The sequence below is a fragment of the Columba livia genome, chromosome 14, assembly GCF_036013475.1.
Source record: "Columba livia isolate bColLiv1 breed racing homer chromosome 14, bColLiv1.pat.W.v2, whole genome shotgun sequence".
NCBI classification, from domain to species: domain Eukaryota; kingdom Metazoa; phylum Chordata; class Aves; order Columbiformes; family Columbidae; genus Columba; species Columba livia.
This window is the reverse complement of record NC_088615.1, coordinates 9,726,032-9,745,179: the sequence shown is the minus strand read 5'-3', so window position 1 is coordinate 9,745,179 and position 19,148 is coordinate 9,726,032. Positions and strand designations below refer to the sequence as shown.

Genomic DNA, 19,148 nt, shown 5'->3' with positions numbered 1-19,148 from the left:
AAAATCTAGTATGGGGTATGAGGTCAAAGAGATGCACCTGAAATCAGATGGGATCCCACAAGTAATGCAATGCTTGGATTCCCACATATTAGCTGCAATATTTCCAGCACACTGATTTTTATTTCAGACATCAAAAGAAATGAACAGGCATTAAAAAAAAGAGAAGAGGGAAGGAATTCAAAGTCAAGGATGGTGATTTGCTATATAAGATAAAAGAAGGGATGGTGAAGTAACTCATGATTTTACCTTTTAAGTTGCATCTGAACCTCCATTAATCAATTCTGCCATGAACTCCAGTTTTAGTCGGGTTTGCTATATATTCTGTGAGATTTTGTCCTTTCCTGCCAGCATACCAGCCACTGGGAGAGAATTTACTATTAGAGTACTACAGAACTGGCTCTATTATAGTGTTTATCAGTGAGGGTCAAGCTAAGTTTGGGGATTTTACATTTGCCAGCGGTGAGGAGTGTTGGGCCAGTCACCTTGAAACTGTCACAGAGCCTTCTAGAAGAGGCCAGTGGCATTTTATGTATGTGCTGAAAAAATGGCAAAATGCACTGAGCCTTCACTTCATTAGTCAGTAAATTACAACAGATGGTTTTAAAATTACTTCATCAGCAGTGAGTTTTTGTTGTCTGCAGAGATCCATGCCATCACCTCGCTTCGAAGACAAAGCAGACAGTGAGTGTTTTATTATTATCACGTCTTTGCCGATTTCTGCCAGTCAGAGGGAATGAGGAGGGCGGGATGTAAAACGGGGAACTGGCCGTGGGAGAGGATTGTAGAAGATCATCACCTTTGGTTTCTAGGAAACTCATGTTTTTTTATTAAAGGCCCCTTGTTTCTGTGCAGGAGCTCGTGTATCATGTAGCTTTAAATGTGCAGGAGACCTGTGGCAGCTCGTCAGGAAGGGCTGTTGCTTTTTTGGGGTTATTCTCCTCCCTGTGTGTTCGTGAAACGTTCACCTCCTGCTGCAAAGAGCGGGGTTTGTTCCTGTCCCTGCGGCGTGCGTGTGCCGTTCCTTTGCGGATGGCTGTGCTGGAGGTTGCTGTGATACAAAGACAGCTCTGCTTTGCAATGCTCCTTTCTTTAAATCTGGGAAATAGCTCAACGGCCACGAGAAGCAGTTGTTTAGAAGGCAAGGGGAACGCCCCAGTTTTGCTATCTGACTGGGTTAATTACTGACGTTACAAGGAGAGGGTTGTGATCAGTTTGGAATGTCTAAGAATTGCCACTGACTGTTTAGAAAAGCAGATCATGGTGTGAGAAGCAAACGGACAGAACACTGCAGCTGGAATTAGCAGATTTAAGCTATTGAGGCTGCAAGAGGATTCATTGAAAGAGTTCGCTGATTTTATGGAATAAAGACCTCTGTCAGATATACATCCTGAAGACACATATTTTCTCATTAGGCAGTACTTGCAGTGTATTGCATGAGGTATTTATTATTTTGCTTTATATTGTTATTTGTCAGGGCTTTGGATCATGTAAAACATGCTCGAGTACCACATTCTCCTTGGCTCCTGGACTCTCAATATCCAGACAGCATTGGCTGGGCTGTATCTATTCCCCCAAAAGGCACACAGGAGACATTGTACTATATTAAAGCACTTAAATGTACAACCCAAATGAACATATTTTGGTTATCAGACAAGCTAACAGCTATAAAAGCAGAGTTAATGTAATTAAACAAAATGTCAGAGTTAAAATAATATATAAACTCACAGTGAATGTAGTAGAATGTGAAGACAACTTCTGCACAGGGCGGTGATGTACTGTGACTGTGTCTAGGACTTAGTCTCTACTGTCAAGAAGAAATAAATCCTGAATGTAGCTGCAGAGCTGCCAGGGAAATAGGAAAGAGATGCTAGAACAGTTTCCACAGGGTCTGGCAATAAATAGTAAGAGGGTTAGAGAAATTACAGAGAAGTCCAATATTTTACTGCAAGTTTAAGGGTGCAGGAGGGGAAGAGTACACATGACAGAAGGTCATGTCCCATGCACAGACAACATGGCAGGATGTCTCTGATTTGCTCAAGAGCTTTAAACAGTTGAGTCCCACTCAGCTCTTCCTCTTTTTCTGCATGAGCACCAAATCCAAGAGACATCACCATGGGAGGTTTTCAGTTTCATCCATTTCATAGTCTGGTTGATGCCCATATATGAAAATTATTAGGAATATGAGCTGTTGCTCTCCACATCCAGCTGGTGAGTAACAGTGGTGGGATTTTTATTTCGGGGAAGTATTAGCCTTTCCTCATGAGCCAGCTCAATTCCAGCCTGTGCCTCTAATGTTTTCATCAGAGGTTCAGATACGAGATGGATCTGGTGCCTTTGCCATTCCGGAGACGCTCGTTATGGTTTTAGGCAGCTGCTAGCAAGATAATGCATGTGCAGCAAAGGTTTTCATAGAGCTATCAGGGAAATACAGGGAAAACCTGATTTGTTAAAGAACCTGATTTAATCCAAGTCTTCTCTTTGTAAACCTCTCAGCAGTGCTGTCATTTGGAATAATAGTCTAAAGCAAGTCTTTCTCTGATGCCAGGAGGGAAACCAAAATGCATTTTTCCTAATGATAGAGTCATCTCCTTTGTGAATCAGTGAAGACAGGTTGTAGTTCCATCCCTTGGGAAGCAAAGACATAGCCTTTTTTTTTGGTCACTGAAATTGACAGCCTTGCCACACATTATTGTGTTTTTCCAATTTGGACTCAGGAAGACTAAAGTAAACCAGAATAAATCTGGAGAAGAACAACATTGTTTTTCCCTTTTTTTTTTTCCTCCATTTTTTTCCCCCTCATTCTTTCTTAGGAGCATTTCTCATGTTCTGTAGAAAAAGCAAGGTGTAGCAGAGAGCTAGCGTTGCTTCACCTTCAAACAGTTGAAGGCCTTTTTGTGGCCAGCCTGTACTGCTGTGCTGAGCACTCATACACAGCAGTTAGCTGCTTCTGAATGGCATTTGAGCATTGCAGAAGAGTTAGTTTATGGTATATTTCTTTAGATCAAATTTGAGCCCCCAAAGAGACTATTAAAAAACTTAAACCCCAAACATGCCAAGGTTTACAATAAATAATGGAAACAACTAAAAAGGAAAGCAGAACAACATGAAGGTTTCCCTTACATGTCTGTAAATTAATGCTCCCGAATCCCAAAGACTGACCAGATGTGCTGTCCAAAAGGCAGATCTCTGCAGTCTGACCCCAAATTTTGAACACATCAAAGCCTAAAGCTGTTGTACAACTGGCAATAAAAACAACTGACTTTGGTGTGGTCTCATTTTCAGGCCAACAGCAAAGAAAATAAACACTGAAGAGTAAAGGACAAATTTTAAACTGTCTTTGATTAATCTAAACTGGCTTCAAAAATATAAGCAAGCAACTACGCTAATTGGAAATATATGGCACTGAGTCGTCCATTAGGGTAAGCTGGCACAACTGCAAAACAATAGGATGCTGCTGCCACGTTTGACACCAGAAGGCAATGTGCTTGTGGTATTTTACCCTGGTGACACACGGAAGGTTGCGAGCCAGCCATGTTAAGGAGATATTCTGTGCTTCATATGGTGCAGGTTGCATCTGCTCCTGTTTTCACTTCTCGTGCACAATGTACAAACGCTGCAGATCCAGTCCCTGTTCAGTCACGTCGATGAGTCCATGGCCATGGTATGGAGGCACCGGCAGAGCTGCTGGCATTGGTGCTTGGAGAAGAAAATTACAGCTATGATTTTTATTATCGCTTTACCACAGCCTCTTTTCCTATGATTCATATTGCCTTAAGAGATTAGCTTTCTTTACCATTTAACCTTTCTCAATATTGCTGCCTGAACCAAATTTATGTCTAGGATAAAGCTATGTCCTCTTTTTATTGAATCCAGGTACTTTTCATAATGAAAGTAAGGTCATGTGATCTTTGATTGTGGTATTTTGAATTCTTTATTGAAAATGTATATTATATATTTTTATGACATTAATTGTCTCAAAATAAATGACAACATAAAAAATAATTATTGTCTCTGTTTGGCTCATTATCTCTCTGAATACGATTTGCTTTCAGAGAGCTGGAAACTCATCTGACTCATGTACATTTAGATATTTGGGAGTACTGCCTCATGGCAAAATTTAGGACTGAAGAGAGAGGGCTCATTTCATGAGTATGGTACTGTATTTTTTTTTTACTCGCTTGCAAGTTCCCTGGGTAAATTGGATTCTCATTTATATGGGATGTTATTCCACCTTCATCACCGGAGAGGATCTGAGTGCCTCCCAGCTAAGCGTTATGTGATCCAGCTAACATCTGCCATGTTCATTCTCTCTTTCATCCTTACCCAAGCGTGTGCATGTTTTGTTGTTGGTTTTAGATCTACATGCTGCCATGTGTCTGTGTTACAGAAAGTCAGATGTGCATCAAACAGTCTCCTAAATAACTTGCATATTGGTCCTGCAAGACCCCACTGGTTTATGGCCTGAGATTCAGAAAACTGCAATAGGGGTATGAAGCTATTGTGATCTTGCAAGACAGAAATAATTATAAAATCCATCAGGATTTCATTATCTTTATGTATATTTATATATCATCCCAGCATCTTGGAGATCTTTAACCATGAATTAGACCATTTGTACTAGAAGCTGTACAGTCTGTACTTTCAAATCATTTACAATCTAATTATAAGACAACAGATCTTGTCTTTTGATACATTAAACCATCCTATTATAGAAGAAGGATGCAATTGCCTATTCAATCTCATAGACAAGTTCTGAATGTCAGCAGAGCTACATTTCTGTTAGTTCTTACAACTAATTCCTATCTGGTTATTATTTTAGTATTGTTTTTATTATTCTGTAAAATAATAATGTGCTGTACAAACATACAGAGCTATGCTCAAAAGGTATTTTAAAACTCTTTCTGGTGCATGACAGGGAGTTCAGGTGCTGTTCAGATTCCAGGTCAAGCCCTATTTAGGGCTTCATGAAAGAAACCATCTGATGAGGTTTTTGCAGTGGAATATGGAAGCACTTGAAAGACAAGTCCAGTGTTAGAGGACGATTGACTTTTATTGACTTCCTGCACCATCTAGTGGGGATTAAAATTAATTGCTCTCATTTTATGAAGACTCTAAGCTGTTCAGGATGCCCCTGGCTTCCTTTCCCTGACAATGAGAAGAGCATTGGAGGAGCCAGTTCTCATCATCCTTTTCACAACAGGACCAGGCTTCATTGGGATCACCAGTGCCACCCAAGACAGTGGGTAGCTGGAGTACATTGCATCCAGTGACATGTAAAAGTAAATCCACTTAAATTAAGGCCAAGAGGACCACTGGGAAGGGCAGACCTCAGGAAGCGTTACTGCTGTGTCATTGAGCTGTGGGCGTATGCGGGACCTCACAGTCAGGCAGGTCCTCTGGTCATGGGAAGCAGGGCACAATGAAGTCGTAGAGGAAATAGTTGCACACTATTCAGAATGGCTCAGTTGTGGTTGGGGTGTTGGGATGAATTTCAAGAGGTCTGAGTGTGATTCCTCCCTCTCTTTCATGACCTGGTTGGAGTTACAGCTCTGAGGTTGTCCTGAGTAACTAGGACTTAGGAGTAACACAAACATCAAACATGAAGTTTTTCAGGTCGCTCAGCAAACCACAGAGGAGGAGCCAAGATCTGATCCTGTGGGTGGAAGCAAAAATCACTGCTGTAACCTTAATATAAGGCATTTCCTTGAACATAATTTGCTTAATTTTCAGTGAACAGGATGACATTAGGTGATTACACTCCTAATTTTCTGTTCAGGAAACAGCAGCCAGCTTTTTCTGTTGCTGGGCAACACAAGTATGCTTTGAAATTTGCTTAAATCAGTGAGTTATAAACATTTTTAAATAGACATTATATCACTACAGAGGCAACCCTAATTGCTATAAACAACCAGAAGGCTGGAAAATCCCTTGTAAGGAACATAGTTTATGAATTTAAAAATTGCCCAGGCTAACTGAAAAAAAGGAATTTACAGAAAAGCTTGGAGATGGCGAGAGAGATCTCCTCCCCTGAGAAAGAGTGCTGATTATTTTCACATGATTGTGTTCCTGGTGCAATCCTCATTCAGTCAACCCATTACACTTCCCTTCTTAGAGTCTGTTTGTTGGCTGTGGTCATCTGTGGACACGTGTATCATTAGAGCTGTGATGAAAAGCATACCATGCCTGGGCAATCGGTGTGTCATAGGCTGGAAATTGGTTTGTGGAAATTGTTCTTCACTGCAGATGTTCTCCCCTTCAAGACCAGGGCTTATCATGACCTGTCATTTTGACAGGTTTTAGTCTGAGTAATAGAGACCAAGTGGATTTGAAATGCTGCCCTTATGGTTTGACAGATCTTCCTTTGTGTTGACTTGAATAAGGTCCCAAGGAGTTAGTTGGTCCATGAGGAGCTGAGCCCTACAGAGGCATCTGCTCCAGATCTTCCTCCTCCTTCAGAAGGTCCCAGCTGCCACGCTCTTCGAACACCAACAATATGACCGTTTAAAAATAGTATTTTCTTTAAAGAGCTCACATGGCCATGTGCCAGAGCAAATTCCTTCCTTAAAGATGCTGCTGCATTCACACTGATAACTACAACATTGGTTAGCCCAAAATAATTCTCAAGCTGATCAAGAAAGCTGTATTGCTCTCCTACCCCAGAAGGCAAAGGGTCTCCCACTAGAGAAGGTACATTTCTCTGTGGCTGGGATGCTGGAGCTGCAATGCATGTTTTTGGAATGCCTGTCTCATGGGTCCTGCCAATAAAACCTAACGACACCTTCGCTGAGGGGGTCTTGCTCGTTTGGTATTGGCAGCTGTCTGTTAACACAACCCTAAGGCTGGTGTCCCCTGCCTGGCAAGGACGCATGGTTTCCTGGTCTCAGTAGTCTCCAAGTGTCTCAGAAAGCTGTCCTGCAACACCTCATCTTAGGACAAAGAATCTAGTTTTCATAGGCATTTGTGAACATTCATATTTGGATTTACTGAAAAGAAAAAAGGAATGTCAGCAGTTTTGGGTGAATCTTCTATGGTATTCACTTTTTTGTTTGTTTGTTTTTGTTTGCTGAAATATTCTTTAATTATGCATGCTATTTCAAAAGATCTGGCAGAATTGCAAACAGAAATGAATGCGGATACTGTGCTGAGCATGTAAAAATGGAAACTCCATGAATATCTCTGTTAAAAAATTGTTTTTAAAGACTTGGTTTACTCTTATTTATTTAATCAGTTAATCCAGGTGATGAGAGGCTGAAAGAGCTGGCTAGAAATGCCCCCTCTTGCTTTCCCTCACGCCTCAGCCCTGATCACCTTTTCTGATTAGATGTCTGAGCCTCTTTGAGGAATAATGTCATGTGGTTTATGCCAAACTCTCAGATGTTTTTGCTGCTAAGGCTGTTGACCACAAGGAGATGTGACAAAGCTCATCTCTAGGCATGATCCCAGTAAGCACTGTAACTACTTGCTAACCCAAAAAGTAATTAACATGAAAGATCCCAAACCTGCCCTGTTTATACTTTGTGCTTGAACTTGGGAGATTTCTTGGCATTTTTGTTGTTCATTGCTTTCCACAGTAACATTGTCTGTGTAGCCTTAATGTGTCTGTCCAGCTGATACCTACAGACTTTGCTTTCTTTGCTTCTCATTTTGATTCTGATCACAAATGCAGAAAAAAAAGCCATTCTGAAACTTGGATGGGTGTTAACAACTAATGGGACCCCAACAAATCGTCTGAAATACAAAGGTGGGTCAGATGAATGGTTCATATAAAAGTAACTCCCGGTGAACCATCAGGTGGGAATTAAAATTTAATTTAGAATGTACTATCACTGCTGCGGTGGTGGTGGTGGTGGTGGTGGTGATTTACTTGATTGACTGCTGGTTTCTTTCACCTTTGCAAGCCTTAGGTTTTTACTATCTGAGGAAATTAAGGCTGAATTGCAGCAGGAAATTCCTTGTACCCAGGTGTTTCTGGTTATCCGATGAATAAGTCAGCTAGTGGGGAGGCGAGGATTAGGATGGGATGGTTTGGAATCTAAATGATTCTCATTGCTTAGTCCCATACATTGACATTCTGGCAGCCGCTGTATTTGTTCTCAGCGAAGGATGGGAAAATCCTCCTGAGCTGAGTAACAGGTACTGCAAGCAGTGATAATTTCATTGTTCATTTTCAATTGTTAGGGTGAAAAGCTGTTTTTGTTGGGTGGTCCTGGTTTAATGGACTGAATTTTAAAAACACCATTTAATTCTGTTGGGTTGTGATTTGAGCTGCCTTAATAATACGGCTGCGTACTCTACTGCTTCCGTTCTCCAGCTCGACTTGTGCTAATTTTCCTTCCCAGAAGAAAGCATGAAGGGCCCAGCCTCAGTTCCACTGACTTGCTGGTGGATGGATTAGGCTGTAAGGCCTCTGAATGGCTGAGCTGCTCTTTTGTGAATGAACACAAGCAGTGTTCAGTGACTGATGAGCCGGTGATAGACCTAGGTGGTGGTGGTAGACTTGATCATTTAACTAAGTAGGTGAACAGAGGAACAAATACTCCTGGAGGACAGTATTAATAGTGCCTTCTGACCTTAAAATTCATGATGCAATGGACATGCCTTGCAGTTGTGGGCATGGAAAATATACACTAATTTCTCCAGTGCCACCGTGATCTGAGGGATCTGGTCCATTATCTAGTCCCATGGCTGCTGTGACCTCTGGGTATCTGCACTCTGCATGGCCCATTCCTGGGAGATGCAAAAGTTACCCCAAAATGGGCTTTGCCTTCTGCCCCAGGCTCCAGAGCCCTCCAAATTGTGACACCTTGGTCGAGACATCCCTCAGCAAGGATAGCAGAGTCGGGAATAAACCTCCCAAAGCCTTGATACACTTCTCAAAACCTAAATTATGCCCATTCCCACTTCAGCTGCTCTTAGTAAACAAAGGGATTAAAAGAGACAGAAATGTCTTTGCCCAAAGTTGAGGAAAATGTATTTCATTTACTGCAATGAAGCTGAGCAGTTGAATCAGCGAGACTGTTGTGGATGTGCAAGCTGGCAGCCTGGCTTGTAAAAGAAACAGAGAGACCAAGTGAGAGAATTATTTCCCCAAACCTTCAAAGCTCTAATTCCTACAGACCCCTGGGCTTGCTTGCATTGTCAAGGCTAAGTAGATGGAAACAGGACCATTTCCCTTAAGCAGTCATTAAGGAAAACGACTTCAGATTATTCAGGATTTCAGGTGCTGCTACAGCAGCCTAATGGAGTGATAGCCAGTTAGATCTTCCTGGACTGTACAAAGAGACACGACCTGAAGTTCTGTAAAACACCAAAGGTATCAGCTCTCCTTCCCAGTGCCACAAACTGCAGATGAAATAGCCCCAGAATAGAGTAATGCTATGCAAACTGGCTTTGGTACCAAATGGAAATGTAATTTGCAGGCATGTGTCAGCAGAGAAAGTCCTTTCCTACAGGAGAAGAAATTCAAGCAGCCACATGGAAATACTTTAATTTCAGCATTAACCATCAGAGGAGATGGCTGTTGCAGATCATGGGAACCAGGTAATTTAGTTCTGAACTTTAAATATGTGCAATGCCAAGAAATATTAGGGGTTGTGGAATGTAGAATGCAGCTTTGCACCATCAGGGCTGCAGAGTCGGGAGGAGAACCAGGGCAACGCTCTTGCTGAGCTGACTGATACCTTCATCAGAGCCACAGCACAATATTCCATCTGAGACCTGGCTTTGAAAAACCTGCCCTCGCTGGTGTTTACCTTTTAGTCATGACATATAAATCGAGCCTGAAGGTTGCCACCTCCATAGTGTGATTTTCTGTATCTGCCAGGGGGTGAAGGATGGAGCTGCTGCCTCCTTCCAGCCTTCAGCCCTCCCTCGCTCCAGCATCCCCACCCCCAAACCTGGGAATCCAAATAGCTCCAGGGTAGGTGGATTTTTCCACCCTGTTCCAGGTCTAATTTCTCTTTCAAACTAGTACCGTATATCTTTCCCCACCTCCTACTTGTCACTTTATGGCTTGCTGGATCTGTTTCCTTTAATGCTTGAAAATATACAGTTAAAATCGCCTTAAAATTTACTAATATGCCTTTTTATTTGAAAGGCTTATTTCTCTGAAAGGCTTTCCCAGTCTTATATGAGGGCATGCTCTCTAATATTAAACTTCTTTTTTAAAAAATGGGTGCACATCTGTTTGATATTTAACTCAAAACAAATGGAGAGAGTGGAGAACATGAGCAAAATTATGCTTTAGATAGCTATAAAAGGTAATTTTTGCTTTAAACTACAAAGGATGAATAGGGGCATATGACACACATAATAAAGGCAGAGATAGGTTTAAAATGCCCTCAGGCTGTGTTGAGGTCAGCTGCTAGCTTGCAAGAAAAGACACATTTTGTTCTCTTTTTTTTTGCCACCCAAAAGTGTGGAGTAGCAAGCTGGGATCTGTGTGCAAGGAAGGTCACTCAATCTCTGCTTTAAAACCCATCACATTTTTCCCTATCATTTTTCCAAGTGATACCGAGCTCTTAAGTCTAATAATTAAATAATTGGCCCCAAATGAACCCACTCCTTCTTCCCGGCTGAAAACCGGAGAAGGGTTTGGCTTGTCTTGCCAAAAAAGCCATTGCTTGTGCTCTGCCATACAGTGAAAAATTTCTCACTATCAAACATCTCTGATGATCCGCAAAAAAAGCTATAATAAAATTATGTGCACCTTTGTGGTGTGCACAGGAGAGTTTCTGGTGGAGATGCTGAAAACAAGCAAAGCTCAGTCTCCTGTACAGCAGTGCCAGTGCAGCAGTGATGGGCTAAATTAACTGGTTTTTGCTTCTGGTTGCAGATTTAGTCAGTGCTGGGTTTTTTGGGCAGGGCTTGATTTGAAAACCGCCAAGTACTCCCTGTGAGTTTTGAAGGGGAAATGAAGCGGGAAATGGGCCATTTCTCATTTAGAGCTGGCACGGGACCAAACCAATAGGAGCAGATGAGATTTCCAATAAAACTTTTCTGAAAGGCAAAGGAGTAGAGACAAGATGCTGGTCGTAATCTGCCTCCAGCCATCTGCTCCAGAAGCGCTGGAAATGCAGGGCAGGGTATGACTAGCACCTTGTCGATGAAAGTGGGATGGAAACATTGGCTCAGATTTGGTCATCAGGTGGCTTTTGTGTCTGCCTGAACATCTTTTCTGCCATTAGAGCCAGATTAGTAAAGAAATATGGAACAAGAAGGTCAAAACCTTACATGGGACTCCATCCCTCTAAGGCTTATTTGAAGCCTTGTACTCATTTCTGTACTGGAGGGTCATAATTTGAGTCTTACTATTTCTTTGCAAAGTCATGCAGCTTTTCAGTTAATTTCCCCCATTTTTGCCCCCAAACACAAGTAGGTTCTTTATTCTGGCGGGAGTTGTTCAAATCATGGGGTATTTCTAAACTTTAGACATGAGAGGTGCATGCACATTTAAAACATTTGGAGCAGAAACTCAGTGTATTTTCTGAGTATTCCTGAGCTTTGTACTCCAATCTGCAATCACTAGAAAGCAAATTGTCCATAGCTCCATCCTGTAACACATAGGTTACTAATGAGAACCAGGTATCCTCCTTCAAAGGAACAGGAACATCAAGAATCATATCTGTTTCTCATGTTCTAGAAAGCATTTCACATCTTTAATGATTATTCAAAGGGGGGAAAATGCTGGACAATAAATTCAGGAGCTAGCTTGAGGTACAAACACATCCTCTGTCTGAAATGCCTCTTATTAAAGCATGATACACTGTGCTTTATCATAGCGGGCACACGAGCTTTCAGCTGCCAACATGAGGGCACGCTGGCAAACAGCCGACCCAGCTGCTGTGGTTACGGTGCCATTGAAAACTTTATTTTTTATGCTCAGCGTGTATTGAGAGTGATCCCTTTGTTCCATATGGCTTCCATATAGTGACACTGCATCCTGTGTAGGAGAGGTCAAGGAGTGGATTATCAGCAAGTGTTTCAAGTCAAGAATGAAGGGAGCTGGCAGGGCAAATCTGCACAAAGCCTGTTCTGTGCTTCTCATCGGTGTGGTGACCTCTGGGTTTTAGTGCCTGTATGTTCCCCCCCTTCTCCCTTCGTGTGCTGAGCACAGCACTGGCTAACGTGTTAGCACAGCATTTCCCTGGCAGGTTTTTAGAGGCAAAAAGAGAACAAAGAGGCAAAAAGAGAGCTACAAGCAGGGAGCCCAGGAGCAGGGAAGGAGCAGTACAGGGAAAAACTGCTCCTATCCCTATCCCTATCCCTATCCCTATCCCTATCCCTATCCCTATCCCTATCCCTAGCCCTAGCCCTAGCCCTAGCCCTAGCCCTAGCCCTAGCCCTAGCCCCATCTCCACACCCACTGTCCCACTGCCCAGCACCCTTGGAGACAGACATCAAGCCGCATTTGCCAAATACTCCCATGGGCATATTAACCCTGCTCTGATTAGCAGTGAGAAGCAAAGGCTCGTAGTCCTCCGTGACACTTCATCCTCCTCTACTCAGAGCACCCCTGATCCTTGAGGTGGCATCAGGAATGACAGCTGCTCTGCAAGAAGAGCTTGGCTCATCTACCCACATCTCACACTCCAGGTCAGATCCCCAGCAAGGAGAGCATGCAGGGACAGCCATGCCAGCTCATCTGCATCAACCATGGTGCTGCTTCTGTCATAGAATTATTTTGGTTGGAAGAGACCCTCAAGATCATTGAGTCCAACCATTGGCCCAACAGTGCCGAGTCCACCACTAAATTGTGTCCCTGACAACCTCATCTACATGTCTTTTAAACCCCTCCAGGGATGGCGACTCTACAACCTCCCTGGACAGCCTGTTCCAGTGCCTGAAAACCCTTTCTGTGAAAATATTTTTCCCAATATCCAATCTAAACCTCCCCTGGTGGAACTTGAGGCCATTTCCTTTCATCCTGTCCCTGCCCCAGGCACAGCCATGGACAGGGGTGAGCACCAGCCAAGAACTCCCAGGTTTCCCTTTCCAGCCCAGCACGGCTGAGACCTTTCTCTGGATCCTGGGAACAAGTGGCAGGTCCTGGTCCTGCTCAGGTTCTGCTGAAATTAATGTTCTTTACCAAAAATCTCTATAGATAGTTTTGTGTCTATTTCTCTGTGACTTAGAACAGTTGGAACATGAAATGAAGAGCCAGTTCCTCTTTTCTCTGCCCAATGGTTGGGTGAAAAATTTGCAGAACACAAGCTTGCAGATGGCGTGAGAGAGGGGAGGGAGTTCCTGGGGCTATTCAGCCACCAGCTCTTGCCTACCCCTCCTGCTCCCAGCATCCCTGCTGCCCTTTCTGCCGCCTTGGACAACAGCTTTGATTTCTTGTCCAAGCACCAAAATGTTTGTCTCTCAGAGTATTACTCCAGACATCGGTAGGTATGCAAAATTAATAACTGCATTTTGAAAACTCATGACCTGTAAGACTTGAGAAATTATAAACCTCATTGGGTTATTACCGACCACGTAAAAATTATATTCCATTTATACATTCCTCATATAATATCCCCAGTGCAGTCAGGGTTTCAAGAAAAACAGTATTACCACTGCTGTTCCTCTGGTACCTAATGAGTTAGCTTTGGCTGCGGATCAGGAGCTTTTGACGGGTGTAGTTTACATTGACCACTCAAAGGCTTTAGATATTCTGGAGTGTGCCTTGTTGTTTAATGATATAACATTAAATTGGTGCTGGGGAGAGTGTAGTCAGCTGGTTACAGCAATGCTGGAGAAAGCACATGGAAACTCGGTGCTCAGCCCTTCTCTGGAGGAGCACCACATGTGCCTGAGGGAGGGACGGGGCTGTGTCCCCAGCAGTGACAGCACCCAAGGGGCAAGGACAGAGCCTCTGGCATGACCCAAGGTACCGGGTGCTTCAGGCATGCTTGTGGAGGACTGCACAGTGACACCCTCCCTCTTCACTCTCGCAGCATCTATCAACAGGGAAAGTAATTCCTCCTTCAGTCTGAAAATCCTCCAGAATTTGTTAAAAAGTATTTACAAAGATGCTTCGCCTCTCGAATGGGAGCCTGGGGGGGATGGGCAAGGAGAGGCTGTTGCACCCCTCATGTTTTAGCAGTTATGCCCAGATCTCGGGGCTGGCAATCCCTCTCGAAGGAGAGACTTCAGACTGGGAATAGTCTGAAGAGGAGTGGTCCAGAGAGTCGGGAATATGATTAGATGCTTAGGGGTCTGGAGCATCTTTCTTATGAGGAAACACTGAGAGAGCTGGGTCTGTTCAGCCTGGAGAAGGCTGAGAGGGATCTTATCAATGCTGCTAAATATCTCAAGGGTGGGTGTCAAGAGGATGGACCAGACTCTTCTCAGTGGTGCCCAGTGAGAGGATGAGGGCTAATGGGCACAGACTGAAGCACAGAACGTTCCGTCTGAACGTGAGGAGAAACTTTTTTACTTGTATGCAGGGATCAGTAAACTGCATGTGGACAGAGAAATTGAGTAGGAAATTATTATCCTTTTTTGTCATAAGGCAAAAGGAGTGAGCACTCAGTGAAATTACAGGGCAGTAGCTTCTGAATAAACCGAAGTACAACTAAATCCTGTAGAAGTCCTGCAGCTCAGCTGCTCGGTGGGAAACATGGCAGCCTGGGCTCGGACCCCAGCCTATGGAGCCCTGGTGTGTTGGCATGCCAGGAGCAGGGAGGATGCTGGGGGAGCATTGCACTGTATTTATGCTCTAACTCATTTTTTTTGCAAGCCTGAACACCAGCTACTGTCAGGTAGTTCATCTTTGGTATGCCCCATTATACACATTCCTATGTGTTTCTGATTTTATTTCTGTTTTACCATTAGTTCTTTGTTTGCCCATGAAAACCCATTATCATTCTCTGTGATTTTATGTGTCAGGAGGAACTGATGCCAGCAGTGAAAACAAATCCAGAAAGTTCTTCCCTTATGCTTTATTTACACTGCATCATATTCTGTCTGATTTGATTTCACTATCAATATTTTTTCCTTTTTACCCTTGTGCCATGCAAAAAAAGGAGATACTGAAAGAGATGGCATGATTATGTTCCTGTAAATAATGTTATGTTGACTCTACTGTGTAGTACAAATAATTCATTTGGGTTAAAAAGAAATATTGACTATTTCTGTCTGGTGAGCCTGCAGCTCATTTAGAATAATAAACCCCACTTTTCAGCTGAGTATCCTGCAGTGTTTAACATTTCAGTTTTAATGGTGTGGCAAATGGATCTCAGAAACTGCGGATACTTGGTGCCCAGGTGCTATAGAAAACCCTGTTAGTGGACTGTGCCTTTCCATGTGCCCGAGTGCCCAGGTGGCTTACACAGCATCCAGCTTGGCAAGAGAATTAAGAGCAGAGGAAAAATGTCTTTTCCTCCTTCCTGTACCTGCCTTGTTAGCTTCTTTTTAAGGAAAGATGGAAAAATCCTTAGCAGGTGGCATTTCACTCTGTTGCTGAAATATATCAAGTTGTTCTTCCATCCAGTGTTGGCTTCTTTGCTGTAGACAGTGACATACTGGGCTGGCTGAGGTTTGTTCCGTGTGAGAATATGCAGAACCAGTTCATCCCAGTAAATTAAGAGGAAAGGTTGGAAACCTCACACTGTGTGGGGGATTAGTACCTCACCACCCTGCAAATGCAGAAAAGCAAACACATAGGAGACATCTGACCTGCGCAAAGCATTTGATTTGCTTAATTTAAGCAAAGATCTCAGATATTTGATTTAGACTTCCTGGATGAAACTCATCATGGATTTTTTTTTCAGAGATTCATGGCATTGGAAGCTGGAAGCACATTAGATTAGGTACATCTCATCTGTCACTGGCCAATAAATGTTGCCCAGCTCATTTCTGTTTGGAACCTCGTAATTTCTCTTTTGCCAAAGCACATCTTCCAGGAAGGCAGCCTGCCTTCATTTGAAGACCTCAGGAGATAGAAAATCCAATTCTTCCTTTCGTAATGTGTTAATCACCTTCATCACTCAGCGCATGTGCTTTGTTTCCAGTTCAATTTAGCTGACATGCAAACAACCATTAGGTCTTGTTAGCACTTTATAACTAACAGGATTTTGTTCTGAACTCGGTGAGACCAGACTCTCATTTTCATGAAAGTGTTGCCCGTATTTTAGCATCTCAAGTTTGTGACTCTTCCGTGTGTGACCCTAAAAGGTTTGCAAACTTCTAAAGAATGCTTAAAATCTGCTGTTTTGTCTGGGAACATATGATTAGTTAATTTTGTTCAGACATACAACTTGTTTCTTGGTCATATTGTAACTGAATCATTAAAATTTGCAAATTTTTCTGTATCATGTCAGCATATTAAAATCTACAAGATCTGGAGCAATTCTTTATTATTTTTTATGATTATTTATTATTTAACCTAAACAGGCCATCTGGATCCTGATAATACTATTTCTTCTTGATTTAAAAAAACCTTGATGCTTGTTTGCTATGTAAACCTGTGATTGTAAAACATAAGAATAAAATGGGAGCAATTTATTTTCCAGATCAAATTTTCTCTCAGCAGGATTAAAACTGCCACAGCAGTAAAGAGTTTACAAACTCACTAAAGAACTGTAATAACTTCCTTCTCGCTGCTGGGTCAAGGAAAGGTAATACATGTTTCCAATCAGCTTTGAATTGAACTCAAATTGTAGGTTTTATTTCACTTTAATCCGTATGTGAGTTCATGTTAAAGGTAGGAGAAATCACAGGACTGCAAACATGGAGTAGTGTTAATGAAATTCTGCAGCTCCTTTTGGAAGAAGCCCTGGATCTCCTTATGCATGAAGGCTTCCAGAGTGTTTCTGAGGGCAAGACCAACTGGGAAATGGCTCTACTGGTGCAGCAAGGACAATTGCAAATGATGTTATAGCAACCAAATGAAGTACATCGAGAACCTTGCAACATTTGGGAAATATTGCTTTTATTTTCCTGAGCTATGCGCACACACACATACACAGAGGCAAAAAAAGCTCCTCTCCCCTTCTCCCTGCCCCAGAAAAAGAAGAAAATATAACCCCACCGCTGACAGGCACGGGGAGGACTCTAAGGAAACGACACGTTCCTGGCTCAGACCCAAGCGAGATTTTTCTCTAAGGCACTCCCTGCTGCAAACGTTGCTTTTAGAAATGCTAAATGCTTATTAGTCCTTCTCTGTTTCCCACTTATTGTGGGAATTAGTCTTTTTTTCTTGGATTTCTGTTTTTCTGTCCGACCTTGTTTTAAATGTGTACTGGAAAAAAGCTTCTACTAAGTGAGGGAGAGACTACTCACGTGCTTAAAGTTAAGTCTGCATTTCACTGACTTACAGAACCGGGACCTGAGCTCTGGCCACTTTACAGAATCAAGTGCACTAAGTTCCTGCTTATCCTTTGGCAGGTCTCGGTGCAGACCTCAGCCCCCGGCTGCATGCACCTGGGAGGAGATTCATCTTGAACCAATAAATTTTAATGTCTTTTTTTTTCTTTCCACAGCTGAGAGGTGTTCTTGGAGCATCTCCAATATTGACACCAGGGTCTGGTGATAGTTGTGGCTCACCCAAGATCTGCACATTACTGGAAACTCGGCTGGGGGACACATCAGTTGCACACAGCGGCAGGATCTGCTGATGAGAGATGCCTGGTTACTGCAGGGAAGGCAACACACATTTAATTCTGCTTCTTGGCATGAAGCCATGTCCATACCAGCACACCAGGCTGACCAGCAAGGTACAACCCTCAGGAAAAAGGTGTTTCGGACGTATTTTGTCGAATGGTGGATTGCACTCGTGAGTAGTTTGGAAATTTGAATGTTCATGAAACTACCCAACAGAGAGAGCTCTCTCGATGCACTCGTTTCTGGTTGCCAATGCTTCTATCTAGAGTAACAAAGTGGAGACTGCATCCAGGGAAACCAGTTTTTCTTCCCATGTGAAGTTGGCAGTGAAAGGGTTTTCTGTCTAGAAATGAGTTGTGTTCCAGAATGAATTACATGCAGTGTGTGACATTCTGGAAAAGGAAACCTTCCTCAAGCACTAAAATGTGACATTTTAAAAATCTGAATCTTAAAATAATGCCACATGCATTCATTTTGCCCCATGAAATAGGATAAAAATCTCCCTTAAACAAATTCATTATTCTTAAGCTTCCCACAGTCTATCAATGAAAATATGAGTCACTTAAGCATCAAATGCCAGATTCAGTGTCTTCTGAGGTGTTTCTTGGTAGCTTCAATAAGCCTGAAAGATCCTCTACTGGGATGCCAAAGGCAACTGGCCTTTCTGTGTAGGCTTGGAGCTTCACCTTCTGCAAAATCTCATCCACTCAACAAAGGAGCGCTTCAGACCTTGCTGAGAAGAGCTGAGTTCATGCCAGTGAGTTCTTCAGTTTGTCATAAAGATTTTAATGTCAAATTCTCATTTTCCTCTATTCCCCTGCTCAGATGCTTGCAAGAGTACTTGAAAGTTATTTGTCCTCAAGGCCACAGATACACGAAGAGGCTGTTTTCATAGATGTGCCTAACAGCTTTTCTTCTGTTTCTTACGCCAGCTACTTAATTTCCCCTCTATACAGAAATGTCCTTGCTGTTCTGAGGTTCTGTTCCCTGAAGATTCTTTGCTGCCAAAATCAAATGCTCAAGTGCTCTGTCCTCAGTGTTTAGAGGTGGTTTCAAAGTGGTTCACCGCAATTCTTCTTTTCTATACAAACACTTCAAAATTACTTCAGCAAACTGAAATACTTGCACATCAACAAAGCAAGTGTTGATGATCTTGTGTTCTGTGCATCCAAGTACCTCTAACTCAGGTGGTTTTCTTTTATATAATGAGCTTGTACCTCTTAATAGTTTCCCAACTGCAAATTCAAGCTTTTCTCTTGGGCAAATTTGGAGATATGAACACAGTCCTGTTTTCTCTGTTAACACTCAAGTGTGTGTTAAAACAACAGATCTTTTCTCATAAGCTTTCACCTTGGAATTAGCTTGGTAAGGTTTTTATGTTGCTTTGGTCTGTAGAATTGTCCACTCATTGAAACAAAGCTAATTCAGCTCTTGCTAGTTCAGCTTTTATCCACACATATAATTTGGGTTGGTTTTTTTGTTTTGTTTTGTTTTGTTTGTTTTTGGTTTTGTTTGTTTGTTTTTGTTGTTTTTGTTTTACATCTGTCATCTCTGTTTTA

General features: G+C 42.5%; 1 long non-coding RNA gene across 1 annotated transcript in view; it reads left to right on the top strand.

Moving 5' to 3' along the window:
• The first annotated feature begins 253 nt into the window (after positions 1-253).
• LOC135575385 (uncharacterized) overlaps positions 254-19,148 on the top strand; it is a 32,067-nt gene continuing 13,172 nt past the window's right edge. The window contains exons 1-2 of the long non-coding RNA XR_010466007.1: positions 254-681; positions 17,469-17,702. This is a non-coding gene — a long non-coding RNA (uncharacterized LOC135575385). The remainder of the gene's footprint in view (positions 682-17,468; positions 17,703-19,148) is intronic.